Below are 19,153 nucleotides of genomic sequence, written 5' to 3'. Positions count from 1 at the left end.
TGGAGAGGAGGATCTGATGGTTCACAGTATCGAAGGCAGCCGATAGGTCTAGAAGGATGAGAGCAGAGGAGAGAGAGTTAGCTTTAGCGGTGCGGAGCGCCTCCGTGATACAGAGAAGAGCAGTCTCAATTGAATGACTAGTCTTGAAACCTGACTGATTTGGATCAAGAAGGTCATTCTGAGAGAGATGGCGGGAGAGCTGACCAAGGACGGCACGTTCAAGAGTTTTGGAGAGAAAAGAAAGAAGGGATACTGGTCTGTAGTTGTTGACATCGGAGGGATCGAGTGTAGGTTTTTTTCAGAAGGGGTGCAACTCTCGCTCTCTTGAAGACGGAAGGGACGTAGCCAGCGGTCAGGGATAAGTTGATGAGCGAGGTGAGGTAAGGGAGAAGGTCTCCGGAAATGGTCTGGATAAGAGAGGAGGGGATAGGGTCGAGCGGGCAGGTTGTTGGGCGGCCGGCCGTCATAAGACGTGAGATTTCATCTGGAGAGAGAGGGGAGAAAAAGGTCAGAGCACAGGGTAGGGCAGTGTGAGCAGAACCAGCGGTGTCGTTTGACTTAGCAAACGAGGATCGGATGTCGTCGACCTTCTTTTCAAAATGGTTGACGAAGTCATCTGCAGAGAGGGAGGAGGGGGGAGGAGGATTCAGGAGGGAGGAGAAGGTGGCAAAGAGCTTCCTAGGGTTAGAGGCAGATGCTTGGAATTTAGAGTGGTAGAAAGTGGCTTTAGCAGCAGAGACAGAGGAGGAAAATGTAGAGAGGAGGGAGTGAAAGGATGCCAGGTCCGCAGGGAGGCGAGTTTTCCTCCATTTCCGCTCGGCTGCCCGGAGCCCTGTTCTGTGAGCTCGCAATGAGTCATCAAGCCACGGAGCGGGAGGGGAGGACCGAGCCGGCCTGGAAGATAGGGGACATAGAGAGTCAAAGGATGCAGAAAGGGAGGAGAGGAGGGTTGAGGAGGCAGAATCAGGAGATATGTTGGAGAAGGTTTGAGCAGAGGGAAGAGATGATAGGATGGAAGAGGAGAGAGTAGCGGGGGAGAGAGAGCGAAGGTTGGGACGGCGTGATACCATCCGAGTAGGGGCAGTGTGGGAAGTGTTGGATGAGAGCGAGAGGGAAAAGGATACAAGGTAGTGGTCGGAGACTTGGAGGGGAGTTGCAATGAGGTTAGTGGAAGAACAGCATCTAGTAAAGATGAGGTCGAGCGTATTGCCTGCCTTGTGAGTAGGGGGGGAAGGTGAGAGGGTGAGGTCAAAGGAGGAGAGGAGTGGAAAGGAGGCAGAGAGGAATGAGTCAAAGGTAGATGTGGGGAGGTTAAAGTCGCCCAGAACTGTGAGAGGTGAGCCGTCCTCAGGAAAGGAGCTTATCAAGGCATCAAGCTCATTGATGAACTCTCCGAGGGGACCTGGAGGGCGATAAATGATAAGGATGTTAAGCTTGAAAGGGCTGGTAACTGTGACAGCATGAAATTCAAAGGAGGCGATAGACAGATGGGTAAGGGGAGAAAGAGAGAATGACCACTTGAGAGAGATAAGGATCCCGATGCCGCCACCCCGCTGACCAGAAGCTCTCGGGGTGTGCGAGAACACGTGGGCGGACGAAGAGAGAGCAGTAGGAGTAGCAGTGTTATCTGTGGTGATCCATGTTTCTGTCAGTGCCAAGAAGTCGAGGGACTGGAGGGAGGCATAGGCTGAGATGAACTCTGCCTTGTTGGCTGCAGATCGGCAGTTCCAGAGGCTACCGGAGACCTGGAACTCCACGTGGGTCGTGTGCCCTGGGACCACCAGATTAGGGTGGCAGCGGCCACGCGGTGTGGAGCGTTTGTATGGTCTGTGCAGAGAGGAGAGAACAGGGATAGACAGACACATAGTTGACAGGCTACAGAAGAGGCTACGCTAATGCAAGGAGATTGGAATGACAAGTGGACTACACGTCTCGAATGTTCAGAAAGTTAAGCTTACGTAGCAAGAATCTTATTGACTAAAATGATTAAAATGATACAGTACTGCTGAAGTAGGCTAGCTGGCAGTGGCTGCGTTGTTGACTTTGTAGGCTAGCTGGCAGTGGCTGCGTTGTTGACACTACACTAATCAAGTCGTTCCGTTGAGTGTAATAGTTTCTACAGTGCTGCTATTCGGGGCTAGCTGGCTAGCTAGCAGTGTTGATTACGTTACGTTGCGTTAAAAGAACGACAATAGCTGGCTAGCTAACCTAGAAAATCGCTCTAGACTACACAATTATCTTTGATACACAGACGGCTATGTAGCTAGCTATGTAGCTAGCTACGAACAAACAAATCAAACCGTTGTGCTGTAATGAAATTAAATGAAAAATGTGATACTACCTGTGGAGCGAAGCGGAATGCGACCGGGTTGTTGAGTGCGGAAGTTCTATTCAGTAGACGTTGGCTAGCTGTTGGCTAGCTAGCAGTGTCTCCTACGTTAAGGACGACAAATAGCTGGCTAGCTAACCTCGGTAAATTAAGATAATCACTCTAAGACTACACGCTCTAAACTACACAATTATCTTGGATACGAAGACAGCAAAGACAACTATGTAGCTAGCTAACACTACACTAATCAAGTCGTTCAGTTGAGTGTAATAGTTTCTACAGTGCTGCTATTCGGTAGACGGTGGACGTTTGCTAGCTGGCTAGCTGCTGGGCAGATAGCAGTGTAGACTACGTTAGGACGACGAAATACGAAGTTGCAATAGAAGTGCTGACTGTTTCACTTTGTTGTCCTCTTTCTTTTCCTTTTTCTTCTGTCCTTTTGTCCTTATTTTGTCTTCCTTTCTTCTGTTAACTAGATATTTTTTGTTGTTATTCTTTGTAAGCTAGCTAGCTAGCTTCTTCCAGGAGAGTCCCTAGCAACTGCTTAGCAACAAGTAAACAATTCTGCTAGCAATTCAGCTAGCTAAGATAACTGTACAATTTTATGAAAAATAGTTAATTTTTCAAAAGCCTGTCTTTTTTGGTTTGTTCCTTGTTTTGTCTTCTATTGAGTCTTGCAGTTTTCTCTTGATTTTTTTCGATGTACTTCACTCAAAAAAACCATTTAAATCTCAATATATACAGGAGCTCATTTTTCAGCAGCTGCTCAATTTAGAACTCCGGAACAGTTGGTGCCCGACTTGAAGAAAACAAAATGCACACCGTGAGATATTTGGCGAAATAGCCCGCCTTGATTCTCCATAGGAAAACAATGGGAGGAGCTCAGCATACCAAAGACTAAAAGTATTTTGCTAGCATTTCATGACAACCGAGCTAGCTGCCCAGGCTTACGTAATTGGAAAGAGGAGATTCTCATGATTAAAATGGCGTCCGTCTTGAAAAATAAATCTAAATATACACATTGCGAGATATTTGGCCAAATAGACAGACATGCCTATATTTCCCCCATAGGAAACAATGGGTAGACCGCAGAGTTCCAATTTTATTTTTGTTTACATTTGAACAATAGCGAAGCAGGCATTGTGATGTTGAACAATAAGCTGGGAATAGAACGTTCGGAAGGCAAGTTGGTGCCGCAGTGCTCAATAGAACTTATAGGAGCTGGCAGGGTGAAAAATACTCCTGGCGGTCATGTTGTACATCGCCATATTTTCCATTCCATCCTAATGGAAACCTTGAGGGTTTTGTTTTTCTGAATAGATACACCCTAATATTAATGAGATCAATATTAATCAAATGAATTAAGCCACACAAAAAAGTGTTTAAATTCTCTGGTAATGCCAATATGGAATACTGCCAATATGGAATACTATCAAATGCTTCTCAAAGATGCCCTCTCGTGGTCAAACTAGCAATAACTTGCAGTAACAGGAAAAAATTGCTAAGAAAAACTTCTTAGGGATTGGCGTCCCGTCAATGGGGACAGTTGTAAATCATGCAGGGCCTTGTGTCAAGATCGCAGATTTTAGAGAAACAACAAATGTTAGTACATATAAGTGTCTTATATTGGCTGAAAGCTTAAATTCTTGTTAATATAACTGCACTGTCCAATTCACAGTAACTATTACTGCGAAAGAAATGCCATGCTATTGTTTGAGGAGAGCTCCTAACAGCAATAGGGCTCCTAACTTTTTTCCCAGCGACAGGTTTGATAAATTCACATTCTGAAATCTTGCTCTGATTTACCATCCAAAGCATCCCAGAGATAACATGAAGCGTCGCTTTGTTAGCTAAAATCATTTTTCATATCCTAAAAAGGTCCATATAGCATGCACGATCGATTTTGTATTTCCACTCGTTCAATTTGCAAAGAAAGGAATCTGTGAAAATCTAACCCTAAACGTTGTTTCAACTGGTCAAATAACATTCGGATGTATTCATCAGAGATCCTAGAACGTAACCAGACTTCACTTTATCATTTGGGGTGTAGTATATCATATAGGACACCATATTTGTTCAGAGAGCGACGCCTTCATGGCACGCCGATGACGCGGCCGGTCTTCATTTGATCGACTGTATTTTCGTAAAATATGCACCAATCAGGGTCAAACAAAGCTAGCTAGATAGCCAATGAGCTGGTCTTTACGGGAGTATCCGGAAATCCTGTGTCTGTTGCAAAATGTAAGTGCTAACCTTTTGCTACAGCATGCCTTTTCCTTTTGGACAAAAATTATAAGAATATTCAGAGCTGCAAATGTTGAACTTATAATATAAGTCAGTTAAAAACAAATTCTTATTTTCAATGACGGCCTAGGAACAGTGGGTTAACTGCCTTGTTCAGGGGCAGAACGACAGGTTTTTATCTTGTCAGCTCGGGGATTTGATCTATGCAACTTTTCGGTTGCTAATCCAACGCTCTAACCACTAGGCCTCCTGCTGCCCCGGCAGAGATGACAGAGTGAGAGACTGTTTTGTCAATATGAAGGAGAGAAGGGTGGCTTTGGCATTTCCCTACAAATAGGGTGATTCAACATGTTTTTCTACTTGCACGAACACACACACAGAAATCAGAACAATGGACAGCCACATCATATTTAGCTTATGTGGATTGTACTAAATTGTAGTTGGTATCTTTTAGTTGTCACTGTATTAGACTAATCAGAGCTGATTTGATGATTTTGAAATGTTGAAGTTGAGAAATGGTGCCGGAATAGTGGAGGCAGCTCCTGTTTTTTTTAACGATTTGTGGTAACTCTGTGAGTCAAAATCAATAGTAGTTTAGTGGTCTGAAAATGTCAGAAACAGCTAATTGCTTGACCATGCTGTAGGTCATGTTACTGTACATGCAATATGCTTTGTGGACTTCACTAGACAGAGGTTGTGTCCTCTTATTGTCTCGGCCTTTAGACCTATACACTGCATTCGGAAAGTCTTCAGAACCCTTCACCTTTTACACATTTTGTTACATTACAGCCTTATTCTGAAATTGATATTATTTTTTCCCATCAATTTACACACAATAACCCATAATGAGTTTTTTGAAGTTTTTGCAAATGTATTAAAAATAAAAAACAAACACCTTATTTGCATAAGTCTTCAGACCCTTTTCTTTGAGACTCGGATTTGAGCTCAGGTGCATTCTGTTTCCGTTGATCATCCTCGAGATGTTTCTACAACTTGATTGGAGTCCAAGTGGTAAATTCAATTGATTGGACATAATCTGGAAAGGCACACACCTGTCTATATAAGGTCCCACAGTGGAAAGTGCATGTCAGAGCAAAAAATAAGCCATGAGGTTGAAGGAATTGTCTGTAGAGATCCAAGACAGGATTGTGTCAAGGCACAGATCTGGGGAAGGGGACCAAAATGTTTCTGAATGGTGGTGGCAGCATCATGCTGTGGGAATGTTTTTCAGAGGCAGGGACTGGGAGACTAGTAAGGATCGAGGGAAAGATGAACAGAGCAAAGTACTTCTCCAGTGATTTTTTTTTATTTTAAATTCACGCACAGCTACTGCTGGTCAGTCTCAAATCATATCAAAGTTTATTTGTCACGTGCGCCGAATACAACAGTGAAATGCTTACTTACAGGCTCAACCAATAGTGCAAAAAAGGTGTTGGGTGAACAATAGGAAATAAAACAACAGTAAAAAGACAGGCTATATACAGTAGCGAGGCTATAAAAGTAGCGAGGCTACATACAGACACCGGTTAGTCAGGCTGATTGAGGTAGTATGTACATGTAGATATGGTTAAAGTGACTATGCATATGTGATAAACAGAGAGTAGCAGCAGCGTAATGAGAGGGGTTGAGGGGGCACACATTGCAAATAGTCCGGGGAGCCATTTGATTACCTGTTCTGGAGTCTTATGGCTTGGGGGTAAAACCTGTTGAAAAGCCTTTTTGTCCTAGACTTGGCACTCCGGTACCGCTTGCCATGCGGTAGTAGAGAGAACAGTCTATGACTGGGGTGGCAGGGGTCATTGACAATTTTTAGGGCCTTCATCTGACACCGCCTGGTGTAGAGGTGCTGGATGGCAGGCAGCTTAGCCCCAGTGAAGTACTGGGCCGTACGCACTACCCTCTTTAGTGCCTTGCGGTCAGAGGCTGAGCAATTGCTGTACCAGGCAGTGATGCAACATGCTGCTAGTGGTTTCATTGTACTACCATGGTTCATTTTTGTACCATGGTATCTACTGCTCGCGATGTTGCAGCTGTAGAACCTTTTGAGTGTATTTCATGGAAAGAGAAAGTGTTCCTAATGTTTTGTACACTGTGTACATCATCACCAGAAAGTAACTGCAGAGTATTATCTCCTTTCTCAGAATGTTCATGGGGATTCAATATGAACTCGCAACTGCATTCAGTAATATCCTCATATTTCTTTAATCTCAGATGTGGAATACAGGGACTCTTTAGTGCAAGATGGGGTTGGCTTATTTGCTGGGAATGGGTGAATCTTTCAGCTTCCACCAAAGGCCCCGGTAAAGAGGCACAATTGCATGTCATACCAATGTTGTCCCATAATGGGAAGCAAGAGTGCTTTGTGCTAGTTTGATTTGATCAAACTCTGTATCTGTTACTTATTCTACGTGGAACCGTCAGTGGTGGGGTTCCCAAAGCCTTCGTTGTTAAAGTAGCATGTTTCTCTTGCCAACCTAGAATCACACCTCCCGTCAAAAAAGCAAAGTGCTTCATTTACACATTGACCGTCAGACAGATGTTTCGCGTTACTCTATTGTGGCTCTGTGGCTGGGATGTTGAGAGAAATAACACTAGGTGAGACCTTCTGCAAACTCACCCCCAATTGAGTCAAAAACAACAAGTTGAATCACCAGATTAAGAATGGTGAAAAAAGTAGACTACTTGGGGATGGTCACACTTCAACAGTGGTCATTTTGCTTGCATGGGATCGAGGCTTGTCAATTCTGAAGGCTTGACAAGACTTTCAAGCACAAGTCGGGAGTTGAGATCAGCGTAAGACGACTGGAGATACGGTGGCTTTCATTTGGAAATCTAAGCTCTTTTGAAACCATGTGCATATGTCACTGACTTTCTAGCTATTTTAGTATTCATCTCTTTATTCTTCTTCTGTGTTCCTCTTCCCCTCATCCTCTTCACAAATCTGCCAGCTATAGATAGTTGAAGAGCTCCGAAAGCAGGAGAGTGGAGATCATTATCATCACTTAAAAGGTAGCAAAAACTAACAGGATATTGGACTCTTTTAAAATTAGGGATGGCATTAAAAAAGTCTAAAAAGTGGGCTTGTCAAGTTGAGAAATAGAGTGCTTTGCAGTGACTGCATTAAAATGGAACAAAGCTCTGTCTGTGAGGCAGTAATCATACTCCAAACCTGTGTGCGGGGCCGGCTAAGCTGCTATAACTCTTTTTTTGAAACTTTTGACAGACCTGAAAATCAAACAATATGGGCGTGGTTTCAGTAACGTGAGGCAGAAGTGGTTCCATGGGCTTGCTAGCCATGCCCAGACAGGAAGAAGCGAAGCTGCACTATATTCTGAATAACTCTGTAAACTATATATATATATAATCTTTGCTAAGCTGGCAACAACAGCCGGTGAGCAAGGAGTTCACGGGAGGAGAGACGGGGAGACAGATCAGGCATGGTGCTTGCTGCAAGCTACTTACAGCTAATATGATGGATAGTATACACTGAGTATTAAAAACATTAAGAACACCTGCTCTTTCCATGACATAGACTGACCAGGTGAATCCAGGTGAAAGCTATGATCCCTTATTGATGTCACTTGTTAAATCCACTTAAAATCAGTGTAGATGAAAGGGAGGGGATTTTTAAGCGTTGAGACTATTGAGACATGGATTGTTTAAGTGTGCCATTTATTGTGTGATTTGGCAAGACAAGACATTTAAGTGCCTTTGAACGGGGTATGTTAGTAGGTGCCAGGCACACCGGTTTGTGTCAAGAACAACAACCCTGCAGGTTTTTTTTCACGCTCAACAGTTTCCCAGTTTCAAGTATGGTCCACCACTCAACGCCTTTACAAAAATATACCATGGTAGTACAATAAAAAACATGGTATGATCATGTTTTTTTGGTCACTACCATGGCAGGAAAATACCATGGTACTGATGAAAATACCATAGTATTTTATTCATTGTAGTAGCTACCATGGTACAAAAATGAACTATGGTAGTACAATGAAACCACTAGCAGCATGTTGTGAAACATGAAATGTGTCACGTTCATCGTATAGAGGAGATCAAGGCACAGCGCGACATGAATACATTCTTCTTTTAATAAAGAAAGAACACTAAACAAACTAACAACAAAACGACCGTGACGCTATACAGTACGAATGCTGAGATGCAACTACACATAGACAATAACCCACAAAACCAAAATGAAAAATGGCAACCTAAATAGGATCCCCAATCAGAGACAACGATAAACAGCTGCCTCTGATTGGGAACCAATTCAGGCCACCATAGACATACATTACATAGACATACAAAACCCCCATAGATATACAAAAACCCTAGACAGGACAAAAACACACATACCCACCCTCATCACCCCCTAACCTTACCTAAATAATACATAAAACATAGATAACTAAGGTCAGGGCGTGACAAAATTGTACAAGGAAATCCCGGCCGGTAAAACCCTCCCTAACCCAGACAACGTTGGGCTAATTGTGCGCCGCCTCATTTGTCTCCTGGTCACGGCCGGCTGTGACACAACCTGGGATCGTACCTGGGTCTGTAGTGACACCTCAAGTACTGCGAGACAGTGCCTTAGACCTCTGCGCCCTCGAGAGGCCCAGAGCCCAGACTTGAACCCGATCTAACATCTCTGGAGAGACATGAAACTAGCTGTGCAGCGACGCTCCTGATCCAACCTGACAGAGTTTGAGGGGATCTGCAGAGAAGAATGGGAGAAACTCCCTAAATACAGGTGTGCCAAGCTTGTAGCATCATACCCAAGAAGACTTAAGGATGTAATCGCTGCCAAAGGTGCTTCAACAAAGTACTGAGTAAAGGGTCTGAATACATTTTAATTTTTTTATTTTATTTATAAATTTGCCCAAAAATCTAAAAACCTGTTTTTTCTTTGTCATTATGGGGTATTGTGAGTAAATTGATGCGAAAAAAAAACTAAAAATGTAATACATTTTAGAATAAGGCTGTAACGTAACAGTGTGGAAAAAAGTCAAGGAGTCTGAATACTTTTGGAATGCACTGTATACAGTATATTGACATAGTGACTGTGTGTGAGAGAGGGGGAAGGACCCCTTTGGCTTTGGCTATTAGTCTGTGAGTTAGCCCTTGGTGGGTCTATAAGGTGGGTGGAGACAATCACAAAAACAGGTGAAACAGATCAGGGCGTGACAGGGACAGTATTTACAAAAACTGCTGGTTGTCATATCTGTCATGGCACCATCACGGTATCCCCACAAGAGATTGGAACCCCACCAGCCTTTGCTGCCCCTTAAGTACTGTGACAGCATTTTCTTGAGCAGTAAAGCTGTTCCTTGACTCAATACTGTTAAAGGGGAAATCTGCAGTTGGTACATCCATTTTTGGATTCATAAATTCATCATATGCACCCTTTGATCTTGAAGAATATAGTTTATAAATGCTTAATGAACTTAATTCAATTTTTTTTAACCCATCAGAACCCAAAATATAAGCTTGTTTGCAAACAAAGTGAATGTAAATAAATTCTCTATACCCTTAAAACATGGGTAAAACTATTATTAAAATAGCGTAGTCCTTTCATCCATAGCTTTGTATATGAATTTTCTCCAGCCCCATCCCGTAGCTTTTTACCGAAACGGGGGCAGGGAAAATGCTTTGTTATTGTTTCATCTGCTGATTTTAAAGCTGCAAGCCAAAGTAAGTAAAAGGGTAGCTTTGCACGAGCCTTGGCTTGTGCGAGCCGGAACGGCTCATAGGAGCAGGATCCTGTTTCTCTAGTGTGAGACAGTTTCTGTTGTCTCAGGCAGCTTGATGTATAAATACATCCCTACCCCCAGCAAGTACAGGGCCTTACCTGGGCCCAATCTCCTTAATGCTGGGTGCCAAGTGGAGATTCATCTGGTCCCATTTTTACAGTCTTTGGTATGACTCGGCCAGTGATCGAACTGTGTAACCTTCAAATTTCAGGGAGGACACTAACCTTGAGGGCACCCAGTTTGTTATGAAAGCCATAGGTATTACCGTATTGGGTAACACTTTATTTGACACCAACTATCATAACACGTTATGACACGGTCATAACTATGTCATATGTCATAACAGCTGACATAACTTGCCATAACCTGTCATAATATGTTCATAACACCGTCATTACACATATTTACACCTGTTATGACACCTACATAAGAATGTCAAATCTCCAATTTATTCAAATGAGTTTTTTCTCTGCCAAGAAGTTTCCTTTCATTTGAAAATGTGTTTCTTAAAGCCTTTGTTGGCACAAAACAAAGCAGCACGCCTTGTCTTCACTGCACACACAGAACTAACACCAATAAAATGAATGATAGTCTTTCATGGTTGAAGGTTGAGGAGAAATTGACTACTTCTCTTCTAGTCTTTTTTAAGAAACATTTGTGTGTCGAAAATGCCTAACCACTTGTATAATCTATTTTCATACACTTCAAACAGACATATCCCACCAGACATGCCACTGTGGGTTTCTTCACTGTACACCAACCAAAAACAGATTCAGTGAGTCGTTCAGTTATGTATGGAGCCATGTCATCGTGGAATTCTCTGCCACCAGAGGTTACTCAGGCAAAAAGCAAGTTTAGCTTTAAACATATTTCTAAACATTTAATTGTAATTGTATATCAGAATATTAATACATATGAATAGTGTGAAAATAGTATTTTTGGTGTCTCTTGGGGAAAAAAACATGACCAAATTCATACATTACATTACACAGTACTCCGAGCTGCAGCTCCATACTACTTGTCAGACATAGATAACTGATACTGCACTGGTTATTGGGGTAGGATTGGCGTGGGGGGTCCATGGGGGGGCTTTTTACCATTTCTTTGGATTCCTCATGTCTTACTCATTGTTTGATTTAAAAAAATATATTTCAACAAAATAATGTTACAGGAATGCTAATCATCTGTTTCTAACTACAGAAATGGTTTCAGAACAATCTGAGATGGTGTCATGGCTTTCTGAAATGACATGAAACTACCTTTGAGACGACTTCGCCGTGGGCTTTGAACAGGGCACTCAGCTCACGCCGAGGAGGCAGCCCGGTTTCAAAACGAATACAATCACTTTTCACCTGGTACAATCTCCGTCCACTCAGGCCAGCTTAATCGAATCCACTCATTGTAATATCACTGTAGCCCTCAGCTACAGGAATAGGCGTATAGTTGGTGGAGAGAGCACATGAGGTCATTCGTCCCAATTCTCCACCCGTCTCTTATGGTGTGCAATCTCCTCATCATTTTACGTATGCAAGTATGCAAGTGTACACTTTGGGAGAAGGGAGGAGAATCACGACGCAACTCAGCAAGGCCAGTTACACAAAATCTCAATTTAATTCATTTGAAATTGATGGACATGTCTAACACACTTAAAAAATTATAACGTAAAGGAGCAATGAGGAAACTAAATGGAGTGGTGAGGAGGAAGAACTTCTTAGAATCTTTGTGTCCCAGAAGTAATTTAGCCATTCACTGTAATCATTGTAGAGTTGCTGTTTTCTCGTGTCAATTAACTCATGACATTCCTGGATTACTCATTATATGAATAAAGTTTGATTTAATAAAAAAATACTATAGTCAGTTTAAAAAAGGTTAATGGTACAAGACTGTGTACGTATCTGGCTGGGTTGGCAAAATCCCTACATATCCCATCGAGCCAAGCGAGGAGAGGCTACCCTTTTCACAATTCTAAGACCAGCCTGAAACGTCCAGCTAACCATACACCAATGACGCCGGTGGATCTCAAAACTGAACTTGGATCTGTTTTAGGTAGCAATGATATCCGTTGCCACCGTCGTATTACAACAGATACAGTATATCAAACCAGTCATGACTATTCAATAATAATAATAACTATAAATCATTTTTGTTTCTTTCCAGTGAATTTCTTAGTTACATATCTGTATAACTAGCAAATACATTTTGAAGTTGAGTGTAGTGAAGTTATTAAGTTTGGCAATGAGGATCAAAACTAGCATAGTATAAGCTAGCAAGCTAGATTAGCCAGAGAAAACCGGGGGAAACGAGCTTGGGCCTAGTGTGCATGGGCGCACATGCGCACTAGGCTAATTCAGGAAACAGATTTGCCGTTTTTATGCCCTGATATCAAGAGTGAAATGTTTGATTAAACAATTCAGAGCTGAAACAAATAAATCAGATGACTTACATTTAAGGAAAGGGGATCAATATAACTGTCAATAGAAATCAGCTGTAACTGTCAATAAAACAAAGCTTAAAACTATGTTTGAGTGAACCCTGAATACAGAAAATGATTGGTGAAGTCGTTTCCGTACACTGTAGAGTCCCCCCTCCTCACCACTCTATAGCCAAACGAAGCATTGCTTTATCAAATTTTATTGATCATTTGAATTTTGACAGCCAAAGAGATATTTGTTTTTGTCACAATTCATGCTATCACAACATGGAAATGGCAATCAGAATAAATAATTTGTCATTTAACCATTTACATTACATTTTTAAATGTGTCAGTGCTGTACTGGATAGTACCATGGGCATCAAGCACACTTTGCTATGTATTGATCAAATTGGCAGGCATTATTTAAAGTCATGAAAATGACAAATTTGTTTTTTTACAAAACATACATTTCTTCTGTGAGGTGTTTTAACCTAAACTCAATCCAAATAACTTCACAGATCTTCATTGTAAAGGGTTTAAACACAGTTTCCCATACTTATTCAATGAACCATAAACAATTAATGAGCATGCAACCGTGGAAAGGTCATTAAGACACTAACATCTTAGAGACAGTAGGCAATTAAGGTCACAGTTATGAAAATTTAGGACACTAAAGAGGCCTTTCTACTGACTCTGAAAAACACCGAAATAAAGATGCCCAGGGTCCATGCTATCTAAGGTCCTGCCTATCTAAGGTCTTCGAAAGCCAAGTCAACAAACAGGTCACTGACCATCTCGAATCCCACCGTACCTTCTCCGCTATGCAATCTGGTTTCCGAGCTGGTCACAGGTGCACCTCAGCCACACTCAAGGTACTAAACGATATCATAACCGCCATCGATAAAAGACAGTACTGTGCAGCCGTCTTCATCGACCTTGCCAAGGCTTTCGACTCGGTCAATCACCATATTCTTATCGGCAGACTCAGTAGCCTCGGTTTTTCGGATGACTGCCTTGCCTGGTTCACCAATTACTTTTCAGACAGAGTTCAGTGTGTCAAATCGGAGGGCATGCTGTCCGGTCCTCTGGAAGTCTCTATGGGGGTGCCACAGGGTTCAATTCTCGGGCCGACTCTTTTTTTCTGTATATATCAATGATGTTGCTCTTGCTGCGGGCGATTCCCTGATCCACCTCTACGCAGACGACACCATTCTATATACTTCCGGCCCGTCCTTGGACACTGTGCTATCTAACCTCCAAACGAGCTTCAATGCCATACAACACTCCTGCCGTGGCCTCCAACTGCTCTTAAACGCTAGTAAAACCAAATGCATGCTTTTCAACCGTTCGCTGCCTGCACCCGCACGCCTGACCAGCATCACCACCCTGGATGGTTCCAACCTTGGAATATGTGGACATCTATAAGTACCTAGGTGTCTGGCTAGACTGTAAACTCTCCTTCCAGACTCGTATCAAACATCTCCAATCGAAAATCAAATCAAGAGTCGGCTTTCTATTCCGCAACAAAGCCTCCTTCACTCACACCGCCAAACTTACCCTAGTAAAACTGACTATCCTACCGATCCTCGACTTCGGCGATGTCATCTACAAAATTGCTTCCAACACTCTACTCAGCAAAATGGATGCAGTTTATCACTGTGCCATCCGTTTTGTCACTAAAGCACCTTATACCTCCCACTGCGACTTGTACGCTCTAGTCGGCTGGCCCTCGCTACATATTCGTTGCCAGACCCACTGGCTCCAGGTCATCTACAAGTCCAAGCTAGGTAAAGCTCCGCCTTATCTCAGTTCACTGGTCACGATGGCAACACCCATCCGTAGCACGCGCTCCAGCAGGTGTATCTCACTGATCATCCCTCAAGCCAACACCTCGTTTGGCCGCCTTTCCTTCCAGTTCTCTGCTGCCTGTGACTGGAACGAATTGCAAAAATCACTGAAGTTGGAGACTTTTATCTCCCTCACCAACTTCAAACATCTGCTATCTGAGCAGCTAACCGATCGCTGCAGCTGTACATAGTCTATCGGCAAATAGCCCACCCATGTTTACCTACCTCATCCCCATACTGTTTTTATTTATTTACTTTTCTGCTCTTTTGCACACCAATATCTCTACCTGTACATGACCATCTGATCATTTATCACTCCAGTGTTAATCTGCAAAATTGTTATTATTCGCCTACCTCATGCCTTTTGCATACAATGTATATAGACTCCCCTTTTTTATTTTTTTTATTTTTTTCCTACAGTGTTATTGACTTGTTAATTGTTTACTCCATGTGTAACTCTGTGTTGTCTGCTCACACTGTTATGCTTTATCTTGGCCAGGTCGCAGTTGCAAATGAGAACGTGTTCTCAACTAGTCTACCTGGTTAAAGAAAGGTGAAAAAATAAATAAATAAAAAATAAAAATGCTCATCTGCATGAATGTGCCTTAGGCATGCTGCAAGGAGGCATGAGGACTGCAGATGTGGCCAGGGCAATAAATTGAAATGTCCGTACTGTGAGATGCCTAAGACAGTGCTACAGGGAGACAGGATGGACAGCTGATCGCCCTCGCAGTGGCAGACCATGTGTAACAACACCTGCACAGGATCGGTACATCCAAACATTACACATGCGGGACAGGTACAGGATGGCAACAACTGCCCGAGTTACACCAGGAATGCACAATCCCTCCATCAGTGCTCAGACTGTCCGCAATAGACTGAGAGAGGCTTGTAAGCCTGTTGTAAGGCAGGTCCTCATCATAAATCACGGGCAACAACATCACCTATGGGCACAAACCCACCGTTGCTGGACCAGACAGGACTGTGCTCTTCACAGACGAGTCACGGTTTTGTCTCACCAGGGGTGATGGTCGCATTCGCGTTACTCGTCGAAGGAATGAGCGTTACACCGAGGCCGGTACTCTAGAGTGGGATCGATTTGGAGGTGGAGGGTCCGTCATGCTCTGGGGCGGTGTTGTCACAGCATCATCGGACTGGGCTTGTTGTCATTGCAAGCAATCTCAAATTGTAATTGTTCTGTGTAATCATCCACACATTTTGGAAGTTAATATTCGGTCATGCCACAAATGGTAGAACTTAGATAAACCATTCCGCAGCTCTATTTAAGTAAATGAAGTGAGGATCAATGCATTAGGAGAAGCAGATGGGACTTAAGCCAGCTAACAGACAGAGAATTTAATTCAAACCCCTTTGGCTTTTGCTATGTGCTATTGAACGGCTTAGCTTTGAATTTCCCGTTTGTGAAATATTTAGTGTTCGTGATGCAGAATCAAAGGTCAAATGTCAAAAATCATTCTCTGTTGATGCAGTTTCTGCTAACAACAAAGTCTCTCAGTAACCCATTCATGCTCTACATCTAAAGGCATGCAGCTTGTAACTAAATATTAAAACATCCCCCGTGTCCTCTACTGTAGCATACCTCTCTTGCATCCAATCTTCATACTGCGTAACCTTCCAGGGTTGGCACAGATATTGTGTAGTGTGAACCCTCCCTCTCTCAAAATCACATCACATGCACTGGCAGGATACATACTAGAAAGGAGCCATTTGTCATTTCCGAAGACAACTTCTTCCTTTTGTATTATTCTATTTTGTTCAGTGATGGATACATTAGAATAAGCCTTCAAGCAGCACAGATGGTGCTTTCTGAACACCTGTAAATAGTGATTGTGCTGACATTGATGCTTTCCCAGAATCCTGGCCCTTTGTGCGATTGTGGAACGGGGCTGCTAGCTTCCATAGAAACTCATAATCGGAGGGGTTTCTAAAAAGAGGTGAGGGAGCTGAGAGAAGGGGGGGAAAAAAACATTTTCCTTGGTTTTGTCTATGTTTTGGGCACTTGTACTGAAAAGTGAGACTTGTATCATGGTGTGGAGAGGAAGGTTCATCACTATGTTTTGCTGGGAAAACCGGTGGACAGGTGTCCACTGCTTGGGAATCTGGACTTTGCTGAATCAGTCTGATCTGAAGAGGTTTGTTCCGGTGTGGCACTCGCGCAGCTTACTCACTGCAGGCTGGTTCTTACAGGCCAGGGCTGGCCCACACTCATCTAACTGTTTATTTCACTCTTCTTCACACACACTTGGTTTCACCTTCTAGCAAACAACATTGATCCAGTTTATTTAACAACATGAACAGCTCTGTCTCCGCCTCACGTACAAACAATTCCCTAAACCTCCTCTATGCATTAACACTCTGGGGTCCTTCATCACACCCTTCTACTGACAATCTTGATCTACTCCCTCTCATTTCTTGGTTGCAGATGTTATACAGAGCCCAACAGTGTACAGACAATCTCAATCCTTATGCTGCTCGTCTTGTTCTTGTCCTTTTGCTTCTTCTCATCTTCCAAGACAACTGGACCACCAATGGGGAGTGCCATGGAGGCACTGGAAGTCGTCCTGCCCCGAAGTCAAAGACCAGATCTGAGCTGTGAGATCCAGCAGGGGGAGACGCTGTAGTAACCATCCATTTTATGTTGCACAGCCATCTGCCTCATTACAATAATCTCCCACACTCCAAAGACTCTCTCCGAAGGATTCACACGCAGTCTCTGAAACAGCTTTGAAGAGCAGAGCATGCTCGAGGGAACAAATCCATAGGGATGTGAGTGTGTAAAAGTGTGCATGCAATTTTATTTATTTATTATTATTTTTATTTTTTACCCTTCCATTCAACCAGCCTTGCATTTTAAACAGTATTTGGCCAGAGGGAGCTACTTTAGCAGTTGCTCTAAATATGGAGAACTTAGACCACATTTCAGTGACATCTGTGGCACCCATTGTGAAACTCATTCACCTCTCCAACTGTGTCGTATCTAAATGAGCAATGGCTGGTTGGCTTACATGTGAGGGACTATTTTGGGCTTGCATCACTTAGAGGTGCCTTGCGTAGATTTTTTATTTGAATACGCTGATAGCTTAGGGCTCTATTCAATCCGCAGTTTTGAAGATCCGCTTTATAGTGCGGTTGATAATTAAAGGCAATGTTCATGCGGTCGTGGAGACTGCATTCACGGTAAACGCTGCATACTGCATTAACATTTGAAGGATATGTATTTTCTGCTTGGATAGTTCCATCTGTGCCACTGAGTCTGGCTTTAATTATGGTTTGTCTACACATTTATATCTGATATGTTGAAATCACATCTCCATTTAAACCAAAAATCGAAGTTTTTATTAACAAATGTTAATTCCATTTAAAATCAAACTAAAGCTTGAAACCCTACACTCTAAGAAAAAAGGTTTCCAAAAGGGTTATTCGGCTCCCCATAGGAGAACCCTCTGTAGAAAGGGTTATACATGGAACCAAAAATGGTTCTCCTATGGGGATAGCAGAAGAACCCTTAAGGTTCTAGTAAGCACCTTTTTTTCTAAGAGTGAAGATATGTATTGTCTATTTTTGTTGAATCCTGTGTTCAATTAAAAAAATAGCTTTTGATGACTTCCCAAATGCAACGTTGGCCTGAATAGCATCATTTATGATATATGAGTGATAAAATGTGGTTACATTTCATTTGCTCTGTTGAACTTACCCTTTGGAATGACTTCAATAGCAACAGTGAATCTAAGTGGAGATTTCTCAACAATAATTGTCACGGTTGCACATTGGTAACGGTCAGTGAGAAATATCACAGCTAAGCAAACTTGGTCTTTGTGAAAACCATGGATGAGCGACCAAAGGCACAGCTGTAGGTAGATCAACTTTCCAGTAGGAGGTGCTGCCCAACCTATTGTTTTTTTGTTTTGTTATAGTGGATATTACATTGAAGATCTGACGTTTTTTCAAAGTTACAAATAAACATGTTTTATACAAGGTTTGTCTATGTTGAAAATTGGTTACCATGATGACATACATTTCACCCTCAACAACAGTTGATTACTTTTTTCCAATCCAATGTATTTTCCACGTAGATTCCACATCACAATACGTTGAAACAACGTAGATTTAACCAGATTGTGCACAGTGGGACAGCCTTTTGATATATCTACAGCAATCATCTTGACAATCTTTGTAAGTGATTTTCTTTGGTCCTGTACCACACTATAGACCTTAACAAGTGATACCCAGATTTCTCAGCGTTTGCTTCTCATGGCCAGCTGTATTGGCCAATATTCCACTGCAGTCACATGACTTCTCTGTTAAGGTATGTGACTGATAGCTCTCTTAAAAGGTCCCCGATTAGATGATCAATCAAACACTGACGTCGTAATTAGACACACAAATCAGCCAGAGGGACTCGGCCACCCAGTACTATGGGAATGAGAATCAACTGACAGAAGCATGAGACTCAGACTATTAATCATTGAAGAAGGCACTGTGCTCTCTTCACTGTCTAGCACAACTCTGAATGAGCTGCGGTGCTCCATCACAATGCATCACAATGCTG

The 19,153-nt window shown here is 42.6% G+C and overlaps 1 long non-coding RNA gene across 1 annotated transcript in view; it reads left to right on the top strand.

Annotated features, from left to right (window-relative positions):
* Nucleotides 1-18,508, top strand: part of LOC124042864 — a 38,513-nt gene extending 20,005 nt beyond the window's left edge. The window contains exons 2-3 of the long non-coding RNA XR_006840218.1: nucleotides 16,458-16,538; nucleotides 17,118-18,508. This is a non-coding gene — a long non-coding RNA (uncharacterized LOC124042864). The remainder of the gene's footprint in view (nucleotides 1-16,457; nucleotides 16,539-17,117) is intronic.
* Nucleotides 18,509-19,153: the final 645 nt, after the last annotated feature.

Source organism: Oncorhynchus gorbuscha, linkage group LG09 (genome assembly GCF_021184085.1).
Source record: "Oncorhynchus gorbuscha isolate QuinsamMale2020 ecotype Even-year linkage group LG09, OgorEven_v1.0, whole genome shotgun sequence".
Taxonomy (NCBI): Eukaryota; Metazoa; Chordata; class Actinopteri; order Salmoniformes; family Salmonidae; genus Oncorhynchus; species Oncorhynchus gorbuscha.
The sequence above is the reverse complement of the archived record's forward strand: the minus strand, read 5'-3'. Positions and strand labels throughout refer to the sequence as shown.